Raw genomic sequence first — 27,433 nt, 5'->3', positions numbered from 1 at the left:
GTAAGGCGTAGTAAGCAAGCTTCACCTCATCCTGCGAGCCACAATGCCCGTGGGCGGGGGAGATGGCGTAGCAAGCAAGCTTCCCCTCGTTCTGTGAGTTGACAAGACACATCAAAAGTAATACGTACAGAGCATCTTGAGTGTATAGAGCCTTGCCTCTAAGGTAGGCCCCACATGGCTTTCCTCTTTTTTAACATAACGCATCAACTCGCAATTTGTTTGTTCACCCATGGTAGACGATCCTCCATCAAGTGGACAACCAGTACACGTGTCAAATTACCACGTGGGCTGCCTTTTTGTACAGAAATGAACTCCACCATGTACCCGCGCGGGTGTGGTTGGGAGAGAGATGGGAGTACGTGCACTATGCGTGCACCTATTCTCTTCGTGCACGTCTCCAACCTACGTGGGTGTGTGTGAGAGAGATACAAATATAGACATATGGCGTGTGCGTTCGTGAGTGTTTTTTGTTGGGGGTGATTTCGTGAATGTATTTGTGGGAATATGTGTCGATGACATCTCAAACAAAAATTCTACACATGCAATGTGTGTGAAATAGAGGCCTATCTATATCATATATAGAGGGGCGATCCACAAAAAGAGAGGGAGGGGTCAGATATCAATAGAGTTGAAGAGAGGATCAAGTGGGTGGGTGCGAGATCGATGAAGAGAGCCATCGAAATTGTGTGTGTGCAAGTCAAGGATATAGAGCGACTGACCTACCAGAATGTCAGAGGGCACAGGGAAAGTTTGTGTGTGGCAGGGAGACATGACTAGAGCGCTCGATGTATCGGTGTGTGTGGGGGGAGGGGGAGGCAGAGGCCTAACTAGAGAGGTAGAACAACTCATATATGTGTTGAGAAGGAGAGACCCAGCTATGTCTTGAGGGAGATCGATCAACATCCATACATAACTGAAATAGGTTGGGACAGCGAGAGAGAGAGATAAAGAGAGAGGAGAGAGAGAGGGAGGGAGAGGGGTAGAGTGCTGGATGGGTGATGGAGTTGCTTCTCGAAGATGGTGGGAGTGGCCTACTAGACAAACTGAGGGATGTGTTTCTATGTGTGCGCGTGCGTGATAGATGTGTCAGGACACATGCATGGATGATGAAGGGGAACCATGTGTTTGGTAAGCAAACCTAACTAGATCGGTAGATCAATTGTTGTTTGTCGGAGGAAGGGAGAGACATAACTAATGAGCTAGATCGATCGACGCGTGGGGAAAACGAGTTATCAGGACCTAGCTAGCTATATGTATAGCGGGAGATCGGTTAGTGTACATCCATTTGTTAGAGGCAAATAATGCCCAGCGAGACTGATAGACAAAGAGAATGGATCTAGGAGGTGGTGCGAGAGGCCGAGCTACTAGCTAGATAGGGGGGGGAGTGTGCGATTGTGAGATCGATGAAAACAGGGGCGAGAGTTTACACGTGTGTGGGATCATATGAGAGACACAGGGCATAGACACGGAAAGGAGGAGATGGAAGGTGCGTGTTTATGTTGTAGGCAGACATCGCTGTAGAGGTTTATCGATTCGTGTGTGTCGGAAAGGAGTTGTGGAGACTGTGGGGGAACAACCTAAAGAAAAAAATGAATGTGCGCGATGGATAGAATGCTGAGGGAGGGGTAGGGCGAGGAGGACGTGTGCCTGCACGAGAGAAAGTTAGTGCTAGCTACAAGGGTTACAGGATTGTGTGGGTGTAAGAGACTAAAAAAGATCATAATTTGATATGAAAGTGGATTCATATATTCGAATAGGAGACCATAGTGTTATAAACACATGCATGCATGAATATAGTGGTGATACGCGTGTTGTGGTTTTGCACATGTTATACCATAATGTGATAATGCATGGCGTTTGCAACTCACAGCAAAATGTCGAACAATCTAAACGATACTATACAACAAACAATCTCACGTTTTATTTGAATGTGGTAATGTGTGGCGTTTGCAGCTTACAACTAAATACTTGTAGGCGTAGGGGGCGGGGCACCATACATTATATGATAAACACATTATACATATGAGACATGGTTTAGATTATGAAGATCTAGCTAGAGCTTGAAATGTACTATAATTTGAAATCAACATAAAGTGGATTCAAAAAATCGAGTTCGAGTTCATATAGTACACAAAGTTCATATCTAACTCGACAGTAATCATGTGGTGTGCTATGAAGATAATACACAAACGATTGTTTAACTAGGCAATAATGATGATTGTAGATCTTATTAAAATAGAGAAATGATTTCAAATGGTTTGACTTCACAACAATCATTAGTGTAGATCATATTCAAACAGAGAAGCAAATTCAATTTAGTTCATGTTGACGCGGTAGTGATACGACGGACTTTTCCAAACACTTTTGCCCTTGTTTTGGACTCTAACTTGCATGATTTGAATGGAACTAACCCGGACTGACGCTGTTTTCAGCAGAATTGCCATGGTTTATTTTTGTGCATAAATAAAAGTTCTCGGAATGACCTGAAAATCAACTAAGAATTATTTCGGAATATATAAAAATACTAGAGGAAAGATCCACGCCAGGGGGGCCACACCCTGTCCACGAGGGCGGGGGCGCGCCCCCTGTCTCGTGGGCCCCCTGGAGCTCCACCGACGTCAACTCCAACTCCATATATTCGTGTTCGGGGAGAAAAAAATCAGAGATAAAGATTCATCGCGTTTTACGATAAGGAGCCACCGCCAAGCCCGAAACTCTCTCGGGAGGGCTGATCTGGAGTCCGTTGGGGGCTCCGGAGAGGGGAATCCGTCGCCATTGTCATCATCAACCTTCCTCCATCACCAATTTCATGATGCTCACTGCCGTGCATGAGTAATTCCATCGTAGGCTTGCTGGACGGTGATGGGTTGGATGAGATATATCATGTAATCGAGTTAGTTTTGTTAGGGTTTGATCCCTAGTATCCACTATGTTCTGAGATTGATGTTGCTATGACTTTGCTATGCTTAATGCTTGTCACTAGGGCCCGAGTGCCATGATTTCAGATCTAAACCTATTATGTTTTCATCAATAAATGAGAGTTCTTGATCCTATCTTGCAAGTCTATAGTCACCTACTATGTGTTATGATCCGCCAACCCCGAAGTGACAATAATCGGGACCACTCCCGTTGATGACCGTAGTTTGAGGAGTTCATGTATTCATTATGTGTTAATGCTTTGGTCCAGTACTCTATTAAAAGAAGGCCTTAATATCCCTTAGTTTCCAATAGGGCCCCGCTTCCATGGGATGGTAGGACAAAAGATGTCATGCAAGTTCTTTTCCATAAGCACGTATGACTATATTTGGAATACATGCCTACATTACATTGATGAACTGGAGCTAGTTCCGTGTCACCCTAGGTTATGACTATTACATGATCGATCGCATCCGGCATAATTCTCCATCACCGATCCAATTCCTACGAGCTTTCCATATATTGTTCTTTGCTTATTTAATTTTCCATTGCTATTGTTACAATCACTACAAAACACCAAAAATAATACTTTTGCTATCGTTACCACTACTATCATTTTACTTTGCTACTAAATACCTTGCTGCAGATATTAAGTTTCCAGGTGTGGTTGAATTGACAACTCAGCTGCTAATACTTGAGAATATTCTTTGGCTCCCCTTGTGTCGAATCAATAAATTTGGGTTGAATACTCTACCCTAAAAAACGGTTGTGATCCCCTATACTTGTGGGTTATCAAGACTATTTTCTGGCACCGTTGCCGGGGAGCATAGCTCTATTCTTTGAGTCACTTGGGATTTATATTTTCTGGTCACTATGAAGAACTTGAAAGGCGCGAAAACAAAAATTTATCCCTCAACTACGAGGGGAGGTAAGGAACTGCCATCTAGCCCTACACTTGATTCACCTTCTGATTTGAGTAAGCTTGCGACACCTAAACCTGCTTCTGCTATTAATTCTGATATGTCGCATGTTATAGATTATGCCACTTCTACTATGCATGATACTTATGATTAAACTATTTCTATGCTCGATACTACTGTGCCACTTGGTGAATTTCTTGATGAACAACTTGCTTGGGCTACAGAGAATGAAATTATTGAAACTGATAATATTGATGAAAGTGATGATGAAGATTCTCCCCCTTGATATGAATTTCGTATTGTGCCTGAGGGCTATGTTACGGATGAAGAAACTGCTAGAGACTTTCTTGCTTGCAATGATAGGAGTGATCTTAAGAAATTATTAGCTAAGCTGAAACAAAAAACTCTGAATGCTAGAATGAAATATGATCCTGCTTACGCTATTCACCTATCTTTGTTACTGATAAGGATTATGAATTCTCTATCGACCCTGATATAATTACTTTGGTTGAATCTGATCCTTTCTAGGGATATGAATCTGAAACTGTTGTGGCACATCTTACTAAATTAAATGATATATCCACCCTATTCACTAATGATGAGAAAACTCGCTACTATTATATCATTAAGATATTTCCGTTCTCATTAAAGGGTGATTCTAAGATATGGTTTAACTCTCTTGATCATGGTTGTGTGTGTAGTCCCCAGGATATGATTTATTACTTCTCTGCTAAATATTTCCCTACTCATTAGAAACAGGCTGCTTTAAGGGAAATATATAATTTTGTGCAAATTGAAGAAGAGAGTCTCCCACAAGCTTGGGGGAGGCTTCTCCAATTACTTAATGCTTTGACTGGTCATCCTCTTAAGAAAAATGAAATACTTGATATATTTTATAACGGACTAACCGATGCTTCCAGAGACCACCTGGATAGCTGTACTGGTTGTGTTTTCAGGGAAAGAACACCAGATGAAGCTGAAATTTTATTGAATAATATGTTGACAATGAAAATAATTGGACACTTCCAGAGCCAAATCCTAAGCCAACTCCGAAGAAAAGGGGTGTTCTATTTCTCAGTCCTGAAGGTATGCAACAGGCAAAGAAATCTATGAAGGAAAAAGGTATAAAAGCTGAAGATGTTAAGAATTTACCTCCTGCTAAAGAAATACATGGTCTTAATTTACCTCCTGTTGACGAAATACATGGTTTTAATCCATCACCTATTGAAGAAATACATGGTCTTGATAACCCGACACAGGTAGTAAAGGTAAATTCTCTCTGTAGATATGATAAAGCTGAAATCCCTCCTACTAAGTTGCTAGCCAATACTTAGATGAGTTTGATAACTTTATGGTTAAGCAAGAAGATTTTAATGCTGATGTTGGTAGACAATTGAAACATAATGCTTATATGATTGAACACTTGAGTGATTATATGGCTAATGTTAAAGGTGAACTAAAACTTATTAGTAAACATGCTTCTATGGTTACCACTTAAGTAGAACAAGTACTTAATGCTCAGAATGATTTGCTCAATGAATTAAATAGTAAGAAAAATGATAATGTTGTTATAGTTATGACTAGAGGTGGTAAACTGACTCAGGAACCTTTGTATCCTGAGGGCCATCCTAATAGAATTGAGCAAGATTCTCAGAGAAATGATGTTGATGCACCTAGTCCTAAGAGGAAGAAAAAGAAAAATGATAGGACTTTGCATGCTTCTAGTGAACCTGTTATTGACACACCTGAGAATCCCAATGATATCTCTATTTCTGATGCTGAAACACAATCTGGTAATGAGCATGAACCTAGTGATAATGTTAGTAATGATGTTCATGTTGATGCTCAACCTAGTAATGATAATGATGTAGAGATTGAACCTGCTGTTGATCTTGATAACCCACAATCAAAGAATCAACGTTATGATAAGAGAGACTTTGTTGCTAGGAAGCACGGTAAGGAAAGAGAACCATGGGTTTAGAAACCCATGCCTTTTCCTCCTAAACCATAAAAGAAAAAGGATGATGAGGATTTTGAGCGCTTTGCTAAAATGATTAGACCTATTTTTTTGCGTATGCGATTAACTGATATGCTCAAAATGAATCCTTATGCTAAGTACATGAAGGAAATAGTTACTAATAAAAGAACGATACTGGAAGCTGAAATTTCCACCATGCTTGCTAATTATACTTTTAATGGTGGAATACCAAAGAAACTTGGAGATCCAGGAGTACTAACTATACCATGCTCCATTAAAAAAACTATGTTAAAACTGCCTTATGTGATCTTGGAGCTGGTGCTAATGTTATTCCTCTCTCTTTATATCATAGACTTGATTTGAATAAGTTGACACCAACTAAAATATCTTTGCAAATGGCTGATAAATCAACTGCTATACATGTCGGTATTTGTTAGGATGTGCCTGTTGTGGTTGCAAACGTTACTATTTTAACGGACTTTGTTATTCTTGATATTCCCGAGGACGATAGTATGTCTATTATTCTTGGAAGACCCTTTTTGAATACTGAAGGGGCTGTTATTGATTGCACCAAAGGCAATGTCAGTTTTCATGTTAATGGTAATGAGCATATGATACACATTCCGAGGAAACAACCTCAAGTCCACAGTATCAATTCTACTGGAAAAATTTCAACTATTACTATTGGAGGTTTTGAATTTCCTCTTCCTACTGTCAAGAAGAAATATGATATTCTTATTGTTGGGGATGTGCATATCCCCATTGAGGTAACCTAGTGATATTCGAAAATTCTCCGGTTCCAGGTTACTTGGCATGAGTTTCTTAACAAGACCTGATCAACCTTGTTAGTGGATTCCTTTTGATGAGCATGAGATGGATGAATTTAGAAAACACAACTCTTTGTACCCTCTTTTTACTTTCTATTATTTATATTAAATAATGCAAAATAGTAATTTATGTCTATTTTTTGAATTATCCATGCAATAAAAAATACCCCGGAAATAAAAGTTCTCCAAATGCCCTGAAATTTAAATATGATTTTTTCTGGAATATTTGAGAATATCTGGCTCTAAGAACACAGCAGGGGGAGCCAGCACCTGGCCACGAGGGTCCAGGGGGCGCCCTACCCCCTGGGTGCGCCCCCTGCCTCATGGGCCCACGGTGGCTCCCCTCCACTTATTGCAGCCACCACATACTCCTTCTTCCTCCCAAAAAAATCACCAACCAGCTCAAACCCGAGTCCAAGCTCATTTTGCTGCCATTTTCGATCTCCTTGCTCAAACCTCCATTCAAAAAACTGCTTTGGGGGATTGTTCCTTGGTATGTGACTCCTCCAATGGTCCAATTAGTTTTTGTTCTAGTTTTTTATTCATTGCATATTTTTGCTGCTTAGCTGACCCTGTTCTTGAGCTTGCATGTCAAATTTATATGGTCAAAAGTAGTTTTAATGCGTGATATATCCTCTAGGCACTTGTGGGAGTAGTTGCTATCAATTTTGTTGAGATTGGTTCACTTTTATTTTGAAGTTACTAAAAACTTCAGAAATTTTCATAAAAAGATGAAGAGATTTTTGAGGGGCTCATCGAGCCGAAGCTCGAAGGATAAACAAAGTGAAGAGAACAAGAATCCCAAGTATAACTCCCTCGCACCGCGGATGTCTGGCCGTGTGAATGGCCTTGTGATGATTTCTTGAGAGCAGCCGAGATTTATGATGATTTCTATGAATTGGCTGAGAATGCAGGCCTCACCGCCTTCCTCTACAACCAACGCGAACACTATATCTTATTCACCAATATCTTTGTGCAAAACTTTCATTTCCAAGCTAGGAGCTCACCACCTACGGTGGAATTTTATTTATATGATGAGCATAAGGAGATGTCATTTCGTGATTTTTGTCGGGTTTGTTTGATCCCTTTCGAGGGCAGCATGATGATGTGGAAGGGTTTATTGATACAATTGTTGTAGGGGAAACGAGGAAAGTTTCCGATGCAAGAATTACTAGCATACATTTTCCTGTTTTACGTTACTTCGCAATATTTGCTAGTAGATGCTTAATTGGTGGCGGACATTATTTGCTAGTAGATGCTTATTTGCTAGTAGATGCTTAATTGCAAGTAGATGCTTAGTTTGTTTATCAGTGGAATCCGGAAGAGATCGCCAACCAGTGGAACTAGGGGGATTCTTCTCAGTACGACCACAATTATTATTTTGGATATCCGCCAGGCCAGTCGTGGCCATAAACTAACTTAGGCCAAAAGCCTAAGCTTGGGGGAGTACGTATTTCTCACCGACATAACATTCATGTTCACACACTCATGCTAGTTGTCGGTGCTCATACCTTTTCACTGTAATATCCATGCTAGTTTATTTTTCCATTTCATGATTTCTTCTTGTGTGTTTGATAAACCTTAAGAAAAGAAAAAAAACAAAAAAAATATTAGTTGTAGCTTTTAGTTAGTTTACTTTTCATGTTGTAGTAGTAATAATTAAAAAGAAAACCCAAAAAGATTTCTCGTTCTTCTTTTGCTTGTTGGGAGCTTTCCCGTGTAAATAGTTTTATTTCTTTCTTCTTTGGGGGTCGAGAGGAGAAGACCATAATGAAAATGTTGAGTGGCTCTTATATGCATTATTGTTGATCTAACAAAGCGCCCATATTACCTTGTCTTCTCTCTTGAATTGAATGCTTGCAGATTCCAGCTTAGTACAATGCACGTGCACTATTATTATTATCCACACTATTCGGTCGTGCAAGTGAAAGTCAATAATGATGATTATATGATGAACTTATGGAGATGAGAAAAGCTGGTATGAACTCAACCTCTCTTGTTTTTGTAAATATGATTAGTTCATGGTTCCTGATTCAGCCTATTATGAATAAACATGTTTGCAATGACAATTAGAGATTATAGTTGCTTATGCCATGCTTAATTAGCTAGGAGCTTATAATGGTTTACCTTGCGTGCCAACATGCTATTAAAATGGTTGTGATGTGGTATGATAAGGTGGTCTCCTCTTTTGAACGATTCGAGTGGCTCGACTTGGCACATGTTCACTCATGTAGTTGAAACAAAATCAACATAGCCTCTACGATATTTATGTTCATGGTGCATTATATCCTACTCATGCTTGCATTCGGTGTTGATTAATTTTAATGCATGTTCATGACTGTTGTCGCTCTCTAGCTGGTCGCTTCCCAGCCTTTTTCTAGTCTTCACCTGTACTAAGCGGGAATATTGCTTGTGCATCCAATCCCATAAACCCCAAAGTTATTCCATATGAGTCCACCATACCTACCTATATATGGTATCTACCTGCCATTCCAAGTAAATTTGTATGTGCCAAACTCTAAACCTTGAAAGAAACATTCTGTTTTGTATGCTCGAATAGCTCATGTATCAACTAGGGCTGTCTGTATCTTCCATGCTAGGCGGGTTATTCTCAAGAGGAGTGGACTCCGCTCCTCACACACGAGAAAGTGGCTGGTCACCGGGATGCCCAGTCCCACGCTTTATGCAAGTCAAATCAAAATAATTGAAAACAAAACTCCCCCGGGACTGTTTTTAGTTGGAGGCACTCATTGTTTTGAGAAAGCCATGGATTGATGCTTGTTGGTGGAGGGGGGGTATAAACTTTATCATTCTGTTTGGGAACCGCCTATAATATATGTAACATGGAAGATATCGAGATCTCTCAGTTGTTATGTTGACAATGAAAGTATACCGGTCAAAATATTGTTCACATCTATTTCAAAACCAAGCTCTGGCACCTCTATAAATCCCTGCTTCCCTCTACGGATGGCCTATCTATTTACTTTTATGTTGAGTCATCACCCTCTTATTAAAAAGCACCAGCTGGAGAGCACCACTCTCATTTGCATTCATTACTTTTAAGTTTTGCGGTCTCAGAAAGGGCTAGCGAGATACCATCCTATTATATCATATCATGATTGTTTTGAGAAAGTGTTGTCATCCGAGATTTATTATTATTGCTCGCTAGTTGATTATGCCATTGATATGAGTAAACATGAGACCTAAATGTTATTCTGAATATGGTTAGTTCATAATCTTTCCTGAAAACCTGAATGATGGCTTTACATATTTACTACAACAAGAGCAAACAGAGTTTCTAAAAGTTTTCTTTATCACTTTCAGTTTATCAACTGAATTTCTTGAGGACAAGCAAAGGTTTATGCTTGGAGGAGTTGATATGTCTCGGTCGTATCTACTTTTCCAAACACTATTGCCCTTGTTTTGGACTCTAACTTGCATGATTTGAATGGAACTAACCCGGACTGATGTTGTTTTCAGCAGAATTGCCATGGTGTTATTTTTGCTAAAAAAAGCGTCAGTCCGGTTAGTTCCATTCAAATCATGCAAGTTAGAGTCCAAAACAAGGGCAAAAGTGTTTGGAAAAGTAGATACGACGGAGACGTATCACATACTACTTTGCTCTTGCATCATTGTATTTACTCATACCAACTGTTTTTAAATTTGAAGGATGGAATTGAAACTCTAATGGTGCAACATGTATGTTTTAAACCTCTTTCTTTAACTGGTTTGCTATTGTAACTTGCTCTATGTTGATTTCAGTTTCAATTGAATAAACAATTATGTTCTCATGTCATGCACATTACAAGTGTTGTTATTGCTCTATAGTTTCCCACACTTATATTCTGTCTATTCTGCTTTGTGTTGAACAAATATTATTTGAACCATGTCTCTATCTTGATTTGGCAACAAAAACTAGAATTATATAGACCATAAAGTGACCATGGAACATAGATATATGTTTGTTTCCTGCTGTTATCCTATCCACTTTACAACTGAACTGATTTACCAAAATGAGTATCATATACAACATGGTAAACGTGTGATGTGTCTGCTTGTTTCTCTTTTAGAATGCTGACAGAATATTGGAGAACAGTACCCCATTATGCAATGGTAAATGAAGTAATGCTGATAAGGCTCAAGTTAGTGAGACATGTTTGTTGGTCTCCAAGAAAATTGATAAAAACTATCTTGACGAAAGTGCGAGATCCCAAAATTCATGTCTTGATGCAGTGTTCGAGTTACTGGCCACTACAACTGGCACAAGCTCTTTGAACTCGGTGGCTGAATCAGTTCGTCTTCTTGAGTCTCAACTTCAAGTTGAAAGACATCGATCAGATGTTGTTGGGGATATCACTACTGGGCGTAAACCGGCCTATCTGGGTCGGGTTAACTTCGTCAGTAGTTAACTATGTTAAAGCCCAAGAAGGCAGATGAGGGCTCAAGGCCCATAGTCGCTTCAAGGCCTGTAGCCGTAAACCGGCGTTGGTATGTAACTTGTGTTGTAAGTTAGGAATAAGTAGAGACCAAACCGGACACATCTATGAGCCGGTATTGGGACTCTATAAACCGACGGGCGTCACCCATGTATATAAGGGGACGACCCGGCGGCGGTTCAAGGACAACAGACAACAACTCGAGACTTAGGCGAAGCTTGTTTGCTCCCTAGTCATCGAAACCCCGTCAATTCCATCACAACTAGACGTAGGCTTTTACCTTCATCGAAGGGGCTGAACTAGTATAAACTCTCTTGCGTCCCTGTGTCCGCTTTAACCCCTTCAAGCTAACCCGTCGCGATGGCTCCACGACTAAGTCCTTTCACAAGGACATCTGCCGTGACAAAACCACAACAGATGTGCTGCGACAGGAAGCTGAAGGAATAGATCACCCAGGCCAAGGCGGACCCGGGAGCTGAGAATACCAGGATGACCACAGAGCGGACCGCTTTAGACGCACAAGCCTACAGGCTCATGTTGGACCAGAACGCGTCGCATGAAGTCATGAAGAGGAAGTACCGATCCCGTTTGCCTTCGGTTTTCGAGGCCGGAGACCTTTTCAACACCCCAGGAGCAGGAACCAGTAATCCGCTAGAGGGAAACCAGGCGGAAGCTCCTAGGACCGGTGCACCGGTTCAGCCCTGTCTGATGGATCTGCCTCGTCAAAACACTTTTATGCCTCAGGCTGTTTCAACACCTCCGGGTCACTACTCCAACCCAATGGACAATCTCGTTGCCGCTGCTGCACGGCTGGAGGCCATTCCAATTGAAGGTGACTCACCACAGGCGATAGAGACGTGACGGGTCAAGGAGCTTCTTAGGACAGCTTTGGACCAACAGGAAGCATACTCGTACAGCCACGACCGGATCCACTTGACCCCTCGCCCAAGCCGGAGCTATAGCAGGCGTAAGGATGAACCAGCAATGTCAAGTAATGAACGACGTGGAGCACCCCGCGGCAACAACCCGACGGTTGGTGCTGATAACGCTCAGGAAGTGGTGGGTCGGGCCCGAGCACGCAGGGAGGCCGAGTTAGCCGCACAGTATCAGGCTCGTCAGCTTACGCCGGTTCGTCCAACTATCTCGGTCGAACCCGGTGTTACTTCTAGTTCTTTGGGGGTGCCTTGCCTTGTCCCCGCTTTACGCAATGTGCGCCTGCCCAAGGATTTCAAGGGCCCACGCAAGGTACCAAATTACACGGCGGATCAACCCCTAGAGACGTGGGTGGAGAGCTATGAGATGGCCATGGAGATGCTTGATCTGGATGACGCGACATGTGCGAAGTACTTCACCATGATGCTTGAAGGAACGGCCCGCACTTGGTTAAAAAGCTTACCGGCCAATTCAATCAGTTCATGGGCCCAATTACGAGCCCGGTTTATCAGTAACTTCAAGGATACATGTAAGCAGCCTATGTCGATAGTGGACTTAGCTGCCTGTGTCCAGGAGGAAGGAGAATCGACGACTCATTGGGTGCGTCGGGTCTCGCAGGTTCTGCATTCATCAAACCGCATCAACGCCAACACCGCGGTTATAACCCTAGAATGCAATTGCCGGTTTGGGCCCCTAAAGCTGAAGTTAGGACGGATGAAGCGCCATTGCATTGACATGGGGCACCTCATGGCTGCCTTGGTAAAGTATGCTGATTCTGATAGTACCAAGGACCCCGAGTCTGATGATGACAAGACAGGGAAGGGAAAGAAGAACAGCAACTCCAAAGGTCAGCAACATCACTCGACAGGTAACGCTAGCGGAGGTAAGCGTAAAGCGGATGGCAACATGAATTTCATGGCTAATACCAATGCCCAGGACAAGGGTCAGCGACGCAAGGGTAAACCGCCGAATCGCGGTGGAGCGCCTAACCCTAACCTGGACCGCTTAAATTATCTATTGAATCAGCCCTGTCCAAAGCATGGGACGAAGGAGGTGCCAGCAAACCACCTTTGGAAGGATTGTTTCATTATGCAGGAGTTCAAGAATTCTAATGCTTTCCGGTATGATCACGGCTTCGGCGGTGGCTCAGGATCCGGGCCGGGTTACAATGGAGGAAATTCCAGTTCAGGATTTAATGTCAATCCGGGCGGACATAACAATCAAAATAATCGGAACAACTAGGGAGGTTACAACCAGTAGCAGCAACAGTCGGGTTACAAGAGCAACCCAAAGCAGTTGAATAGTGGGCAGTACCATGTCTTCACCACTAGCTTGGACAAGCGAGACCGGAAGGTTCAGAGGCGGGCAGTCAACTCTGTTGAACCGCCCGTGCCCCGTTATCTACGCTGGTCTGAACAGCCAATCATATGGAGCAGAGAGGATCACCCTGCCCAGGTTGATAATCCAGGTCAGTTAGCTCTGGTGGTGGTGCCTCAGGTGGGAGGTTACAAGTTCGCCAAGGTGCTCATGGATGGAGGGAGCAGCATCAATATCTTGTACTATGAGACCTTCCATCGTATGGGACTAACAGATAAAAATCTTAAACCGTCCAATACGGTGTTTCATGGTGTGGTACCTGGCAAGTCAGCATATCCTGTTGGTAAGATAGCTCTGGAGGTGGCTTTCGGAGTGATCATGATTCCAGGTCAGAGACATTGATGTTTCAAGTGGTAAAAATCCAAAGTCCATATCATGCCTTGTTTGGGCGACCGGCCTACGCCAAGTTTATGGCACGACCCTGTTATGTGTATTTATAGCTCAAGATGCCGGGTCACAAGGGGACAATAACGGTTCACGGAAGCCGTAAAATCGCTTTGGAGTGCGAGGAAGGAGATGCGGCCTACACAGAGTCGGTTTGTGCCACCGAGGAGCTGGAGTATTATAAGGACAATGTTGATCCGACGGACATGACTCCATTAAAGAAGCCAACTATGGAGCATGATCTGGCCTTGAAGTTCAAATCGGTAGCTGAAACTAAGCTTCTTGACTTCGTGCCTGGCGATTCGTCCAAGCAGTTCAGCATCAGTGCCAACTTGGATCCGAAATAGGAAAGCATGCTCATCGAGTTCATCCGTGAGAATCGGGACATTTTTGCATGGAAGCCCTCTGACATGCCAGTTGTACTGAGGCAACTCGCTAAGCACACCCTTAATGTGGATCCTAAATAGAAATCAGTGAAACACTTCCTCCACCGGTTTCACGAAGAAAGGCGCAAGGCGATTAGAGAAGAGGTAGCCAGGCTCTTAGCAGCTGGCTTTATCATTGAAGTTTTCCACCCTGAGTGGCTTGCCAATCTGGTGCTGGTCCTTAAGAAAACGGCACCTGGCGCATGTGTGTGGATTACACAGATCTTAATAAGGCTTGTCCAGTAGATCCTTTTGCCCTCCCCAGTATTAAGGAGATGAATCTAAGTCGAGTTAAGTGCTTTGGTGACTCGGACCTCGTGGCTCAACAAGTATCTGGCACTTGGGATTCCAAGGACCCACTCATGGCAGCATATCATCGTGAGGTGGATATTGTTGCAGGTCACTTTAAAGGCTATCATGTGGATCGCGTGGACCGACGGAAGAATGAAGCGGCGGACGCTTTAAGCCGGCTGGGCTCTCAGCGCAAACCGGTCCCGCCCAATGTTTTTCTGGATGTATTGCACAACCCGTCGGTCAAGTTCCCTGGTGAAGCGGATTTGGCTATTCCTGATCTGGAGGCTCAATTGGTGGCAGCTATTCATGTCATTCCGCATTGGACGCTTCCTTACCTGGCGTACATGTACCGGGGCGAGTTACCAGAGGATGAGACTCTGGCCCGACAGATAATCCGGCGGTCCAAGTCCATGACTATTGTCAATGGCGAGTTGTGTCATTGCAGTGTATCAGGAGCGTTTCAACACTGTGTGTCTCCGGAAAAGGCTGTGAAATTTTGCATGAGATCAACAAAGGAGATTGTGGTCATCACGCCGGTTCAAAATCTTTGGTGGCTAAAGCATTCCGCCATGACTTCTATTGGTTAACTGCTCATGCTGATGCGAAGGATCTGGTCAGACGATGTGACGGTTGCCAAAAGTTTTCAAGACGTGCTCATGTGCCGGCTCAAGAATTGAGAATGATTCCAATTACTTGGCCGTTTGCGACTTGGGGGTTGGATATGGTTGGGCCTTTCAAAAGGTCCAAAGATAAGAAGACCCACCTCCTGGTGGCGGTTGACAAGTTTATAAAGTGGGTGGAGGCAGAACCTGTTAGCAAGTGATATGCGGCTACGGCGGTTCAGTTCATCAAAAAAGTGATTTTCCGGTTTGGCTTTCCACACAGTATCATCACAGATAATGGTACCAATTTGTCCAAGGGTGCCATGAAGGAGTTCTGCGAATGGGAGCACATCCGGCTTGATGTTTCATCAGTGGCACACCCACAGTCCAATGGTCAAGCAGAAAGGGCTAATCAAGATATCTCGAGAGGCATCAAGCCCCGGCTTATGGTTCCTTTGCAGAGAACACCGGGTTGTTGGGTAGAAGAGTTACCATTTGTGTTATGGAGCATCAATACTACACCCAACAGATCAACAGGATACATGCCATTCTTCATGGTCTACGGAGCGGAGGCGGTTCTCCCAAGTGATATCCATCATGACTCTCCTCGTGTGGCGGCTTATGTTGAAGCGGACAACGAAACAGCACGACAAGACGCTTTGGACCTGTTGGATGAAGAGCGTGACATAGCAGCCGCCCGCTCGGCGATTTACCAACAGGATCTTCGTCGTTATCACAGTCGCCGAGTCAGAACTAGAACCTTTCAGGAAGGAGATTTGGTGCTTCGGCTAATCCAAGATCAGACTGATATGCATAAGCTATCCCCACCTTGGGAGGGACCTTTCGTGGTCAGCAAGAATCTGCACAACGGGTCATACTATCTGATCGATATTCGAGAGCATAAAGGCTCACATACATCAGAGGAGGAGACCAACAGGCCGTGGAACATAGCTCATCTTCAGCCTTACTATACCTGAGCCATTGGCTCTACTTATGTACATATTACGACGATGTATATATTATGATTAGATATAATAAACCGAACCTCAGCTAAAGCGGGGTATCTGTTCTTTTACATCATGTGTGGTTACACGGAGTTGTTTTAAAGCGGCCTCCAGTTTACCCCTTGAGTTAGCTTTTCAAAGCATCATGTTATATCACTTGCGGGCTTGGTCGTGTCCGAACCAATGCAACACCTCTTGGTAGGCGAGAGCCACCAGATCACTTGGGGACTTGGTCACATCTGAACTAGTCACGCCTCTTGATCGGCCTAAGGCCACAGAATCACTTGGGGGCTTGGTCGAACCCGAACCATTGCCACGCCTCTTGATCGGCACAAATGCCACGGTTTCATTTGGGGACCTGGCTGACTTGAACCATAGCTACACCTATCGGGAGCTTAGTCGTGTCCAACCATGGTAACGCCATCTGATCGGCTCAAATAAAGCCTCTTTTTGCAAATGGTTTTATCATTGCCTTTGCTTCACATTTTTCTTTGAAAGATATTTCTTTCTTTTTGTTGCATTTTTTAAACCGACAAAGTTTTAAGCCGGTTCAAACTATCAATTGACGGAACACGGTCCATTTTTAATCCGGAGACTATTTGCCCAGTTTGATTTTTTATAAACATCCTATTACGGAGTAACACAGTGTTTTATTATAACCCGGCACGGTTTACATGGTAAACCGGCATTACATATCTATAGGAGCTGCTATCTCCTCCAACAAGTGTGGGTTTATAAACCTCTGCTTCAAGATTGGCCAAGCCAACTTCATGCCCAATGATGGCATGTATTATGTATCCCAAAGATTTGATCATATGCTTACATTTCAGATATTTTGATTCCACATATGCAGACATCATACTCCGCCTGACAGTACAACCACGATGGCACTTTAAGATTTTTTATATTGCAGAAAATACTTTGGAAAGTTCATCACCCAAAGGAAGAACAAGTTGCAGTAATTATGCACGAAGGCATATCAAAATCAAGAGTATCGGCTAGCCTATTACAAGGCAACACGGTGCCCAAAATAAGACCATTGTTTTTCACAAAGGAGAAGCAGTCTAAACCGGCTTCCGGTTCAAGCTTGGTCACCAGCCTGGCCTGATGGTTGTGGGTCATCCCGTGCCGTTTCAACTTCAGCTTCTCTACCCAGCTGCTGGAAATCAACAGTTGTCCAGTCGATTCCCATTAATGCTCGAAAGACAGCTTCATCATGGATCAGCAACGATGGTTCAATATCAGGAGCATAAGTATGCTTACGGATTGGAGGGATAAGATTTTCCGCTTCAGGAATTGGTGCAGCTACTCGCTTGTTTTGGCTGTCATATTGGGCTTGATAATGAGACAAGTCTGCTTCTTGAACCAATTGGCAAGCTAGCGGACGCACCTCCCGGTTTATTGCTCGCAGATCCGCTTCACTAAACTCTGACCCATCTTCCTTGAAGCTGGCATAGCCCTGAGCCGCTTCAACAGGATCAAAATCCGGCACCCCGGATTAAGGCATTGATCGCACCGATTCGAGCAGCAGATTTCTTCAGCTCTTCAACCCGGGCAGGAAGCATCGACAGTCTCTTCAGAGTGTCCTGAATCAAAGTGGGCGCCGAATTGTTGTGGGATGCAGTAGAGATGATCCGCTGTGCACTAGTGTACAGTTGTTCGATCAATGTGTAGGCGGCTTTCAATTTCTTCCTCACATCTGACCCCAAGTGACCAATGCGTGTCCCTGAAATATTACAAAGGGTTAACAAACCGGCAGCTCTATAAGACGGCCGAATCAATCCTGAAATCAAACCAGCTTACCAAAGATAGCAGCGGTCATGGCATGCACGTGCCATTTTATGCTGGTCAGTTCATCCACCACCAGTTTCAGTGCAGCCTCGGGATCTTCTGCTCGTTTGGTTAAAGCGGATTTTTCAGTGGCCCAATCCGCCCGCTCCTTCTTGAAATCCTTCTTAAGCTGTTCCATGACTCTTAGGGCGCTGTTCAACTCCTCTTTTGTTTTTGAGGCTTCAATCTATTGGGACTTCAGATTTTCTTGGAGATCGGCGACTTGTTTCTCTTTTGTCTTCAGCTCAGCCTGCATACAGACAGTCATACAATTCAGATAACGGTAAAAGAATTGAAGTACCAACCACATAACAAGTTATGCCCTTGGTACTTGGGGGCTAATGCATATTTGCTCTTCAATTATGCAGAAAAGTCCCAAGCTCAATACAAGTATTCAACTTGGCACTTGGGGGCTAATGGCTATTTGTTCAGTTAATACTGCTGCTACAATCTTGATTACCTAAAGTCCCGGTTTAACTACACTAGGTTGAACCGGCCCTTGGGGGCTATATCAGCAAATTCAGAAAACATGGAAGTCTGCATTGACAAGTCCCGGTTTGAACGGAGATTCTAAACCGGCCCTTGGGGGCTAGGGGAGTTGATAGATTGAAGTACATACGCAGATAAGCATATGGAAGTTACCTCATATTTCTCTTTCATCATATTAACCAGACCAGCTTCAAAGTCATGGCTGGTGTATAGCCGGTTCAGATAGCCGGAATGGAGATCTTGGGCGTTCAAAGCGGCATAAGTTGTGAGATCGGCATTCCATTTTCCCTTGCCAATGGCAGCAAATTCTTCCTTGGCTGTGTGTATCGATAAAGCAATGGGATTGCCTGCTCTGTGCGACCAATGCTAGTAATGACAACCTCATCATCCTTGGCATCGCCGGTTTGCACTGGGGCAGTCAGTTTGACAGCAGGATGGGATGGACTGGTGGATCTCCCAAACCGGATGGGACTTGTGGGCTGGTTGACAGGGCTTGAGGTGTCAATAGGCCTTTCTTCAGCAATAAAATTGTCATCTTGCTGTGGTGGATCATTGGGTATATCTTCAGGAATAGCCGCTTCAAGATCTGGTGTTTTACTCGGTTCAGGGACGGCGTCTTCCTCGGCCGCTTTATCCAGGCGAGCCTTCTTGCTCGGCCTAGGCTTGGCCTTGAAAGGAATAACAAGTCAAATACAGCATATGTTCCAAGGTGATGTACCAGAAATATTATGATAAGTATAGCTTACCCAAGCACCGTTTTGAGCGGTGGCAGCTGAGTAGCCGATGACTCGCCAAAGGATGATTGGGAAGTAACCTGATAATCGGAGTCAGATGGATTAAGAGGTTGACGAAAACAGCCCGCTTTAGGACAAGCACTTACAAGCAAATTAGAGACCTCTGAACGGTGTTTCCGAACCGGACTGTTCGGTAAACCGGCGGAGGTAACTACCTTGCCGCTGTGCCGGGTTGTATGGCGAGCTTCGTGTTGTTGGGTCTTCATAAGAAATTTGGGATCCAAGTAAGCAAGGGGATGAGAAAATTTAACCTTCCGGTTTGCCTGACGGATTTTTAGTGAAGGCAAAGGGTCTGAATCGGAAGAGAGAGTAATTACCTCTGCAGCATCAGCATGGCTGGCTTTGGCGTCATCCTGAAAAATATAATCATCAATAAGGCACATGAAAAATAAGCCAAGTGAGTCAAGCTCTACCTCAAGGTCCGGATTACCCACATCATCATTAGGGGCCGGATCAGAAGATGCAGTGGTTTTCTTCTTATGAGCAGACCGTTTCACGACTTTAGTCTTTGGCCGGGTTGGTCTTTTCGGTTTGTCTGGTTTTTCTGGCTTCTCCTGGGAAGTTTCTTGCTCCATAATGGATCATTGCCCTTTTTAAACAAGCATTGATATTAAACAATGACCAGATATATCAATAATAGGTTCAGAAAAATGAAAAATCAAACTCTTACAGCTAGCGGTTTGTTGGTGGCACAGAAGGGAAGCAGGCCGGTTCGAGCACAGATGTATTCCGGTTCATTCAGCATTTTATTCACAGCCTCTGTGATTTCTTCGTCGGTGAGCTGGATGTTAGCATGTCGCAGTGGGTCATCAACACTGCCAGTATACTCGCACATCAAACCGGAGCGCCGACTAAGGGGCAGTATGCTCCACGATATCCAATAGCGAGCGAGATCAACCCCTGTTAAACCGTTGGCCATGAAGGCTCTGAGCTTGGACAGTTGAGGAGCGTATTTGCTTCTCTCCTTGGCAGTCAACCTTTGCGGAAAGGGGTGTGTATTGCTAAGCCGCTCCGGACGAAAGCCAGGCAAAGGATTTTCACCAGCAGGGGAGGTGTCTCTACAATAGAACCATGTTTGATTCCAGTCTTTGGGGTGGCTGTGCAGTTTGGCGTGAGGGTATGTGACCTCTTTCCTTTTCTGAATCGCCACGCCACCCAATTCCGTATTGGAACCATCAGTAAACTTAGTACGGCGGTTTAGATGGAAGCAGTCTCTGAACAACTCAACTGTGGGCTCCTCTTGAAAGAACACCTCACACAGCACTTGGAAGTGACAGATGTTTGTAACAGAGTTGGGGCCAGTGTCTTGTGGGCGGAGTTGAAAATTGGCCAAAACATCCCGGTAAAATTTAGAACCGGGCGGCTTAAAGCCCCGGGCTAAGTGATCTACGAAAACGACGACCTCTCCTTCTTGAGGTGTGGGAGGGCATTCTTTGCCAGGGACCCTCCAATGGATGGAGTTTTTACTGCCTAAAGCACCGATCAAGACTAAATTGTTCAGTTCAGTCTCTGTGACGCGAGAAGGAACCCAGTTGCACTCATATACTTGCTTGGCCATGATGAAATCTACAAGGTATGTGATTCCAGTTCAAGAATGCATTGATTAAAGTACACTGGTATGTACAATGTTAAATCGGAGACAGCTCTATCTAAACCGGAGTTTTATGAAGCAACAACATCTGGCGGTTCAACAAGGGGACTAATGGTATATACCAGTTTGGCAATTTTTCTACAAAGTTAAACCGCCGGATCTAAGCATTGAAACAGTTGAGATTGCGGATGGGTGAGTGTACAGAAACAGATTTCACAAGATTTCTCTACGGCGACGGATCTGAAGCAAGTTCAGAAAAGAAGGAAAATATTCAAGGTTCAAAAAAGAACAGTACCGAATCAATGGGCAGAGATACAGGTAGATCTATGGTCTTGAGGCATGTAAGTGAAGGAGGATGCTAAAAACTACCGCTACATAGAGCAAAGGTTCGCAGGTTCATCTAAGATCTATCATATGAGTACGAAGCAGACGATGAACACTGAAGAACTTGGAAACCCTAGAACGGATCTACGGAGGAAAAGGTTAAGAACACACCAGAGCCGAGGAAGAAACAGAAGGTCGCCGCAATGCTCTGGTACAATCAGGGTGATGCAGCGGCCAAGGTTGGAGCAGAGGTCGTCGACGGCGGCGGAGCTCCGAATCTGGACGACGCGGGGAAGACGAAGCAGAAGGGCACGAAGGGGAAAAAGAAATGACCCTTCGGTCCTATTTATAAGGCAAGGGACATGTGTCAGGCGCGAAAATCAAGGGATCGTGGGTTTGGAAACGAAGCTGTCACCTCAATTGTCGCAGACCAATTAAATGAAAAAAAGAAGGTATCATGAATAAGGTTCTTTATAACAGGTGACGTCACGCCGGTTTACAACGACCAGAGAAGATGACATCACGGCGGTTCAACAAACTACAAGAAGATGTTGAAGATAAAGATTTTTGCTAAGGATTGACATGAACCTGTTCAAATCAATCTGGGGCCTAATGTTAGGGATATCACTACTGGGCGTAAACCGGCCTATCTGGGCCGGGTTAACTTCATCAGTAGTTAACTATGTTAAAGCCCAAGAAGGAAAATGAGGGCTCAAGGCCCATAGTCGGTTCAAGGCCTGTAGACGTAAACCGGCGTTGGTATGTAACTTGTGTTGTAAGTTAGGAATAAGTAGAGACCAAACCGGACACATCTATGAGCCGGTGTTGGGACTCTGTAAACCGAAGGGCGTCACCCATTTATATAAGGGGACGACCCGGTGGCGGTTCAAGGACAATAGACAACAACTCGAGACTTAGGCGAAGCTTGTTTGCTCCCTAGTCATCGAAACCCCATCAATTCCATCACAACTAGATGTAGGCTTTTACCTTCATCGAAGGGGCCGAACTAGTATAAACTCTCTTGCGTCCCTGTGTCCTCTTTAACCCCTTCAAGCTAACCCTTTGCGATGTCTCCACGACTAAGTCCTTTCACAAGGACATCTGCCGTGACAAAACCACGACAGATGTGCTGCGACAGGAAGCTGAAGGACTGAGGAAGTCCCTGCAGAATCCATATGCATACTTTCTGGTGCAACAGCAAGCGCTGGAGGATTTAAGCGCCAAACAAGAGAAAGATAATAAGCTTGCTAAGCATCTTGCTAGCATTGTGGGTACCAAAGTTATTGTTTCTTGAGCTATTCTAAAGTGGTTTTAGTTCTGGACTTCTTTTGCTGCGGCGTTTACTTGCACTGGTCGCTAACTTTGACAACCAGTGTATATGATATGCGGCTTTGTTCCCTATATTTGCACTGGTGGAGAACTTTGATGCCCGTTGGATGTAATATGTACAATAGCCGTGATAGCCTAGCGTAAGTTGCTTTCTTATTTGTTTCCTTGTTGTCTTGTTTATTTGTTTGCTTGTAGATAGTGCAGTTCTTTTTCCGCGGTTTCCAACTGGCTGCAATAACCTATTTTTTAAATAGCCCACAATAACCATGGGCTACATATTTACTTTACTTACCATGGGCCTCCTACGGGTCATAGAAACAATGGGCCTTCTAAGGTCCGTATAAACAATGGGCCTTCTACGAGACGTAGCATCAATCGGCCAAACATGGGCCAATAATATACCGCATTAGGGGCCGTAAACGGGCTAGATTTGGAATGTTCATGGGCCGACCATAATGGGCTGTCGTTAATCGGCTCTATTTGACGACGCTATGAAAATGTCCCAATGGATTGACGGGCCGCAAACGGGCCGATTGTAACCACGGGCTAAGATTGGCCCACAAGCAGAAAAGGCTAGTAATGGGCCATAAGTAACCAAATGCTGGAAATAAGCCCAAGATTAAATGGGCCCTGAGAAGGTCGAAAGATAACACGGGTTGAAACGGTCCAATGGAATAATGGACCGTTAATGGGTATAAAGTTGTACAATGTTCATTGCGGGACAGATTCACCACGGGCCGTTAATGGGCCAAGAATTACAAATGGCCTCATATGGGCCGAAAGACATCATGGGCCATACATGGGCCAGAAGTTACAACTTGATAGAATCATATTGGACAGCCCAGATGAAGCTACTGGGCTTAATTCCGATAGGTCGTAACAGGTCGTGAGTTAGCGGGCCATAAATGGTCTATATACGAACATGCTGCTAACATGTTTTCCATGGGCCGGCCCATTACCTTTTGACCAAGTTAAACGGGACGGCCTTTTCACCGAAATGGGCCTTTGTTCGGCTGTGCCACGTGTCGATATATCATTGGCGCCTCCTGTCCAATGAATGGATGACATCTGTCCCAACGGTGATCCAACACATGTTTCCTCCGGCCAATGACAATTTTACACGTGGAAAATCCTCATTGGTCCGGGCTGTTAATGGGTTATCAGATCCAAACCCAGACCCGATAGCTTAACAGCGACCCGCTATGGTGGATGCCACGTGTCGGTCACCCTTTGACGAAAGCACTTCTATGACACGCGATTTATCGTCCTAGAAGTGGACACTTCCGTGGTGTTAATTTTGGTAATGTAATGGAACACTTCTACGACAACACATGTATGACTATCTTGATTCTGTCATAAAATCGTCATGGAATTACATGCATGATAGAAAATGTGACCGACTGTGACAAACACGTATCATCACGGAAGTGTATTTTTTTGTAGTGCTCCTCCGGAAGAGCGGCCGATGCTGGGTCGCCCGTTAGAAGCTCCAGCACCATGTGCAACGTCTTGGAAGGAAGTGCGGGCACCTGGAGACTCATTGGGGCCTTGCTACCGGTGAAGGCCCACATTTGGCGAGAATGGCGTTGAAGCGGAGCGATGCGCCATGTAATGAACTCCTTCACCACCATTGGCGCCGTCACCCTGAGCTTCTTCAACCTGGTCAATCAGGACCAGACATGGGCAAGCCTATGGTCGGCGAGCTTCACGTGCCCCCAGCTGGAGCTGGGTACGGCTGGCACCCGTGGAAATAGAAGCAAGGGGTTGCGCATGGCAGCATCGACATACACCCACCGCTTCCCGAACTCCCTCACATCTGGCGAGAGCTCGAAGTTGATGCCCAAGCCAGCAATCGTCGCTACGGCCAGGAAGGCCACACACCCCGAGCGCTGGCGGTTCGACCAGATGAAGCGAGAAGAAATGGCGAAACAGGGCTACGGAAGGGGTGATGCCCACCATGGTCTCACAATGGAAAGCAAAGACGGCGAGGAGGATGATGGACTAGGTATCCAGATGCAGCGCCTGGACTTGGTAATGACAGAGTATGGCGTCGTAGAATTTGGTGAAAGGGGAATCAGGCTAGCCAAGATGGCGTGAAGATGGATGGGGATCTCGGTGGCTTCCATGTCGATCCTGGCTCGGGAATTGGGCCAAGCCACCATTGGGGGTGTCCTGGAGTAGGGGGTCCTCGGACAGCCAGACTATATATTTTGGCCGGACTGTTGGACTATGAAGATACAAGATTGAAGACTTCGTCCCGTGTCCGGGTGGGACTCTCCTTTGCGTGGAAGGCAAGCTTGGCAATTCGTATATGTAGATCTCCTCCCTTGTAACCGACTTTGTGTAACCCTAGCCCCCTCCGGTGTCTTTATAAACCGGAGGGTTTAGTTCGTAGGACAGAACAACAATCATAATCATGGGCTAGCTTCTAGAGTTTAGCCTCTACGATCTCGTGGTAGATCAACTCTTGTAATACTCATATCATCAAGATCAATCAAGGAGGAAGTAGGGTATTACCTCCATCAAGAGGGTCCGAACCTGGGTAAATATTGTGTCCCCAGCCTCCTGTTACCATCAGCCTTAGACGCACAGTTCGGGACCCCCTACCCGAGATCCACCGGTTTTGACACCGACATTGGTGCTTTCATTGAGAGTTCCACTGTGCCGTCACATAAAGGCTTGATGGATCCTTCGACCATCGACAACGATGCGATCCAGGGTGAGGTTTTTCTCCCCGGACAGATCTTCGTATTCGGTGGCTTCATACTGCGGGCCAACTCGCTTGGCCATCTAGAGCAGATCGATAGCTACGCCCCTCGCCATCAGGTCAGATTTGGAAGCTTGAACTACACTAACGATATCCGCAGAGACTTCATCTTTGACAGATTCAAGCTCGTGTCAGGCACGCCGCACAGTCATGATGAGCATGACTTGGCTCTGCCATCGTATAGTGTTCGGGAGATCACACCTGTGGCTACTTCGGCCCTCAATCCGGAACAGATCGTGCCCTCCGAGGACAGGTGGATGGACCCCGCCATGGAGGCCGCACACTCAGTGGTGATAGAGCCGAATACTGACTTCACCTCCTATGAGACCTGTGTTACCGGACCCTTGGATTCGTCCCCGGCCACAGGCACTGAATTGCTTGCGTCCATGCCTATCGAATCTGATTGGGCACCTATCATGGAGTTTACCTCCGCGGATATCTTTCAGCATTCGCCCTTGGGCGGCATGCTAAATTCATTGAGGTCTCTCTCCTTGTCAGGAGACCCTTGGCCAAACTGTGTCCGGCTTGAGTGGGAAGCGGACGACGAAGAAATTCATTCCCCACCCACCAGCCACTTAATAGCCACTGTCAACGACTTAACCGACATGCTTGGTTTCGGCTCCGAAGACATCGACGGTATGGATGACGATGCAGGAGAAGAACAGGAACCACCGCCCACAGGGCGCTTGATAGCCACCTCATCATATGATATATACATGGTGGACACCCCCAAAGGAAGCAATGGCAATAAGGCAACAGAGGATAATCCCCTCATGAAGCAATCTAAGCACCAGCGTCATCGACGCCGCTCTAAGCCCCGCCATAGTAAAAGCAGCGATACCGGCACAAGAGACAATAACGCTGCGGACAGTGCCGAAGACGAAGACAATCCCCTCCAGCCAGGCTTCGAGCGGGAGGATGGGCAAGCTAGCCCTAAGGAACAGGCGAAATATGGAGAATCAGAGGATGATAATTACATGCCCCTCTCCGAAGACAAGGTGAGCCTCGGCGACGAAGAATTTATCGTGCCTGAGGATCCCGTCGAGCAGGAGCGCTTCAAGCACCGGCTTATAGACACAGCAAAAAGCCTGAAGAAAAAGCAGCAGCAGCTTCAAGCTGATCAAGATCTACTAGCGGATATAAGGACAGACGTCCTGGCAGCCGAGGAATATGAACTCGAGCGCACAACCAAAAGTTACCCAAAGAGCAGGTTGCTACCCCTACTCGAGGAGGAAGCATTAAAGCCTACACTACCAGTGTATGATGCGGCTGACCGGCCACCTCGTAGCCGAGACAAAACGGTGTATCAGCTCGAAGTGCAGCCCACACCCCGTCGCCAGTCAAACAAGAACACCAAGGCCTGGGGATACACGCAGGACCTGCAAGACGTATTGGAAAACAAAGCAGGACATACAAGATCGATCTACGGATCACGGGGGCGCGCCCCAATGCGTGACGATGACCATCACGCCGGATATACTAAAAGCAAATCCGTCTGGGCAGAATACAGCAGACAAGACTCGTATGAACTGCGTCGTGATATAGCCATGCACAGAGGCGCCGCACACCCCGTCTGATGAAGTAATGGATCATGAATTCCTAGAAGGGCTTAAACCCGTGAACATTGAATCATATGATGGTACTACAGACCTCGCGGTATGGATAGAGGAGTTCTTCCTCCACATTCACATGACCCGCGGGGATGATCTACAGACCATCAAGTATCTCCCACTAAAACTCAAAGGGCCGGCTTGGTATTGGCTCAATAGCTTGCCGACAAACTCCATCAGAAGTTGGGGGAACCTGGTAGATGCATTCCTGGGCAACTTCCAGGGCACTTATGTGCGACCACCGGATGCTGATGATTTAAGTCACATAACACAACATCCCGGAGAGTCGGCGAGGAAATTCTGGACTCGGTTCCTAACTAAAATTGTCGACTATCGGGATGCCGAAGCCCTAGCAGCCTTTAAACATAACATCCGTGACGAGTGGCTCGCCCGACATCTTGGCCAAGAGAAGCCAAAATCCATGGCAACCCTCACGACACTCATGACCCGCTTTTGCGCGGGCGAGGATAGCTGGTTGCCCCGTAGCAACAACACACCAAGCAATCCTGGCACATCAGAGGCCATAGATAGCAACGGCAAACCCCAACGCAACAAACACAAGTGTCGCAAAAATGGTGGAAACGCCGAAGATACGGCAGTCAA

The sequence above is a fragment of the Triticum dicoccoides genome, chromosome 6A, assembly GCF_002162155.2.
Source record: "Triticum dicoccoides isolate Atlit2015 ecotype Zavitan chromosome 6A, WEW_v2.0, whole genome shotgun sequence".
Taxonomy (NCBI): domain Eukaryota; kingdom Viridiplantae; phylum Streptophyta; class Magnoliopsida; order Poales; family Poaceae; genus Triticum; species Triticum dicoccoides.
The sequence above is the reverse complement of the archived record's forward strand: the minus strand, read 5'-3'. Positions refer to the sequence as shown.